This window comes from Octopus bimaculoides, chromosome 11 (assembly GCF_001194135.2).
Source record: "Octopus bimaculoides isolate UCB-OBI-ISO-001 chromosome 11, ASM119413v2, whole genome shotgun sequence".
Classification (NCBI taxonomy): domain Eukaryota; kingdom Metazoa; phylum Mollusca; class Cephalopoda; order Octopoda; family Octopodidae; genus Octopus; species Octopus bimaculoides.
Genome location: NC_068991.1, coordinates 2385634 through 2390472, shown reverse-complemented (window position 1 = coordinate 2390472; position 4839 = coordinate 2385634). Strand labels below are relative to the sequence as shown.

The 4839-nt window shown below is 39.3% G+C and overlaps 1 protein-coding gene across 1 annotated transcript in view; it reads left to right on the top strand.

Moving 5' to 3' along the window:
• LOC106883653 (uncharacterized) overlaps positions 1-4839 on the top strand; it is a 132002-nt gene that overhangs the window by 818 nt on the left and 126345 nt on the right. The window lies entirely within an intron of this gene.

The window sequence follows — 4839 nt, the reverse complement described above, 5'->3', positions numbered from 1 at the left end:
TATATATATATATATATATATATATATATATGTACTTATGTGTATATATATGTGTGAATGTGTGATGTCGTGGGACTGTGTGCACGCGTGGTACGTGTGTGTACATATATATATATGTATATATATTATGTATATATATATATATATATATGTGTGTGTGTGTGTGTGTATGTATATATCTCAGTGTGTATGTGTGTATGTGTGAGTGTGTGTGTGTACATGTATATATCTCAGTTTGTATGTGTGTATGTGTGTGTGTGTGTGTGTGTGTGCCGGTACACAAAAATTGGAACTCAAACAACAGCGGTCATGTGATAAGGCTAACGTGCGTAACTTTCAGCTCTAGAGTAACTCCGTTAGCTTTTTTGCTAAACAATATGGAAACGCATGTGTCCATGTGTGTATATATATATATATATCTATGTTAATGTATGCGTGTTTATATTTATGCACGTACACGTATACAAATATATACGGGTGTCTATATGTACGTGTACAGGTGTACACACACCCACGTATGCAACTATATCTTTGTGTGTGCGTGTGTGTGCGTGTGTGTGTGTGGATCTAAGCGAATCTTTTGTCTGGAATTGCCTGTTTTAACTCAGTGACACATCCTAACGAAAACCGTCGTCCCAGTTTCGCTTCCCGGTTGCACCCCTATGTCTCCAAACTTTCACTATCAACTATTTTGGGAGAGGCATACTTGTCACAACATCCTATCCATTTCCTATCGTCAAATAGATGTCATTCTCAGCTGTGACTAACCATTTCTAACGTTGCCTTGGTGATGTCGTTGTTGTTGTTGTTGTCATACCCTCGACCCGGGTCAGCCTTCATCGAACTGACAAGGATCAAAGCTTTTCCAGTCACAGGTATCCTTTTTCTCTCTCTCTCCGGCATTGTATACCTTGGACTACAATATCCTGACGTCTTCTCTTTTCAAGATATGTCGTTGTGTAATTTTGACTGTTATTTCCAACAGATCCATTGACCACATAGCATCACTCTGAGTGAATTGTTGTTGTTCATACTTTTGTTTGTTTATTTATTTTTATTATTCTTGTTATTAAAGTTGTTGTTGTTGTTGTTACTGTTGCATCTCTCACTGTCGTTACTGTTACTTCGCCCATTCATTTGAAGGCGCGTGGCTTAGTGGGTTACGGTGTTGGACTCATGATCGTAACGTTGTGGTTTCGAGTCCTGAACTGGGAGACGCAAACCACTTCATTTTACGTTGATCCAGAGTCCACTCAGCTGCCAGAAATGAGTTAATCCTGCGACGGACCGACGTCCCATCCAGGTGCAGAATGTATCCGCCATGGAAACCCGGAAAACCTATGAGTCTAGACGACTCGGCAAGGATTTTCATCCTTTTTAAAAATTCCGCCGAAGTCGACTTTGCCTTTCATTCTTTCGGGATCGATAAATTAAGTACCAGTTATACACTGGTTCGATGTGATCGACTACCACCCTGCTCCAAAACTTCAGGCCTTGTGCCTATAGTAGAAAGGATTATTATTATTGTTATTATTATTAACAACAACAACAGCAATGGTAATAATAATAATAATAATAATAATAATAATAATAATAATAATAATAATAATAATAATAATAATAATAATAATAATAATAATAATAATAATAATAATAATAATAATAATAATAATAATAATAATAATAATAATAATAATAATAATAATAATAATAATAATAAGGCGAGCTAGCAGAATCGTTAGCACACCGGCCGAAATACTTGGTGGTATTTCACCCATCGCTACATTCTGAGTTCAAATTCCGCCGAAAGGATAAAAGGCAAAGTCGACCTCGGCGGAATTTGAACTCAGAACGTAGAGACAGACGAAATGCCGCTAAGCATTTCACCCGGCGTGCTAACGTTTCTACCAGCATTTCCGCCTTATGCCCCTAAACACTGTGCCTGGCGTGCTAACGATTCTACCAGCTCTTCCGACTTACATAGATGCAATAATATTAAGACAGTTTGTCCAGTGTTATTTGCTGTGGTTGCCGTTGTTGTCACCGCTGTTGTCATTGTTTAGACCCAAATCAACCCTGACCGAGCAACTTATGTTCGATCAAAGACAGTCCAGACATGACTGTGTATCTTTGACTATTCTTTCACACATAATGTTCGAGAACTACATTCATTCCATATGTCTTCTTTACTCTCTCTTGTTCTTTTCCAACAGGAGAATAAGACAAGAGGGAGGTTTAACTGCTTTGTCTAGCTTGTGTTACTCACTACGTAGTGCCTCGAAACTTTGACTACAAAGTCGTTGCTGTTGTTCCAATTATTAAGTATCGTCAATTTTGAGGATCGTTAGAACCTCAAATTGCATGCTTGGTGGTATTTAGTTACGGTTCTTTAGATCTGGAGATCAAATCTTGAGACGGGCCACTTTCATCTTTCTAGGGTCTCACACATCAAAGAGAAAATTGTTTGAAAACAGCTGTTTTTAAATTAAAAAAGACATTGCAGAAAATCTTGTTTGACTCGCTTTATTAATTATAGATGAACGGATTAGGCGTCGAGCTGGCAAAATCGTTAGCACGCCGGGCGAAGGTGCTTAGCGCTATTTCGTCTCCCGCTACGTTCTGAGTTCAAATCCCGCCGAGGTTGACTTTGACTTTTGACTTCTCCTATCCCTGAAAATGTCAGGCCTTGTGCCTATAATAGAAAGGATTAATTATATATAAAAATGGCTGTGTGCTTAAGAAGCTTGCTTTTGCAGCCACGAGGTTTGGGGTTTAGTCCCACTTCGCGGCCCATTGGGTAAGTGTCTTCTACTGTAATCTCAGGCCGGCCAGTATCTTTGAATGAATTTGGTAGACTGAAATTGTGCGTGTCTGTTTGTGCTTGTCCCTCACATCACTGCTTGACAACCGGTGTTGGTTTGTTGACATCCCCGTAACTTTGCAGTTTGGCAAAAGACAACGATAGAATAAGAGCCAGTCATTAAAATAAATATTGGGGTTGATTCGTTCGGCTAGATTCTCTAAGACGGTGCCCCAGCTTGGCCGCAATCCAGTGACTAAAACGAATAAAAGAAGACAAGAATGTCTCCTCTAAGCTGAGTGCTTGTGCACTTGCGCACAAACTTTACGACGAGTGGTGCACAGGGTTTTCAAGATGAAATCGAATCTTTTAATTAAAGAAATTAATCGGATTAATTTCATAATAATGAATTGAAAAGGAGAAAGTTCGTGATTTTGATAATTTGTCAATGATAAATGATGCAGGTGTGCAATTTCATAAGCCCACGCCTAGTTCTGACATCGTTCATAATATTTATGGGAAGTCAAATTTAAAAGGTAAAACGTGGCTGTGAGACAAGAACCACATGGTTCCAGGTTCAGTCCTACTGTGTGGCACATTGGCCAAGCGTTTTCTACTATAGTATCGGTCTGATCAAAGTCTTGCGAGTGGATTTGGTAGACGGAAACTGAGAGAAGCCCGTCCGCAGTCTAATAACTGAAACAAGCAAAAGATAAAAGGTAGAAGAATACTCGCTTGGGTGCTCATATACTTTACAAGAAATTAGAGGGGACCTTGGTTATGGTCGCTACACTTCCAAAGAGGCTCAGATATTTGTATAAAATTTGTAAGGCCTTAAACTGTATTTTAAAAAAAATCTACGTGCACCCAGACCCCGCCTTTGCAGTAGACCGTTCGAAAACCACTGATCTGAGGAGAGGTTAAGCTGCTTTTTCTAGCAAGTTGTGCAACCACAAATAAGTTCCACATTACTGTTATTGTTTTTTTGCATCAGTTGTTGGAACGCTGAGCTGGCAGAATTGTTACAGCACCAGACAAGATGCATACAGATATTCCCTCCATTTTTACGTTCTGAGTTCAAAATCTACACAAAGGCCAACTTCACCTTCGATCTTTTCGGGGGTCGATAAATAAAGTACCACTTGGGTACTGGGCTTCGGGTAATCCACAAAATTCCATGCCTTTTCCCTATAGTAGAACAGAAAAGATTATTGTATCAGTTGTCGGAACGGCGAGTCGGCAGAATCATTAGGAAGTCAGCTAAAATGCTTGGCGGCCTTTCTTCCCTCTACGTTCTGAGTTCAAATTTCGCTAAGCTCAATTTTACTTTTCATCCTTTCGAGTTCTGGGGATAAATGTAATCGACTTACCCCTTTCCTTAAAACTGCTGGCTCTGTGCCAAAATTTAAAACCATTTATTAATAGTTGGGACGGCAAGGTGGCAGACTCCTTAGAGCGCCGGGGAAAATATGCTTTGCGTTTTTAAGTTGCTGCTTTCGATCCGTCGATTGTTAAAATAAAGTAGCAGTAAAGGGCTTGGTAAAGACTGACCCTAACTGTCCCTAAATTTCCAGGCTTTGTGTCTAAATCAGAAGCCACTGATCGGTAGATGTTGATCTGGTTCACGTCTGGAGGGGTATCGATATCTATACACCGATAATGAATTCCAGTCGCAACAGCTATAGAAGAGTTGAGATGACGCGGGCAGGGTTTGAACTCACATTACATAAATCCAGAACTAAATATCGAGAGGTGTTCATTGTGCTGGAGCACCACCTTCGGAGTTGAACGTTCTGTCTTGACTTCTGTTACACTTGACATCTTGACAAGATGGCCAACGTACTTTTTGGGGCTTCTCGTTACACATAATATTTCTAGGTGCTGGATCAATAAACTGTATTATGTACATAGAGTCTTACACTTACATATACGCATAGGAATACGCATACACACACACTCACAAACACATATGCATGTGTTACATGTACAAATATGTATATATATATATATATATATATATAAATATATATATATATATA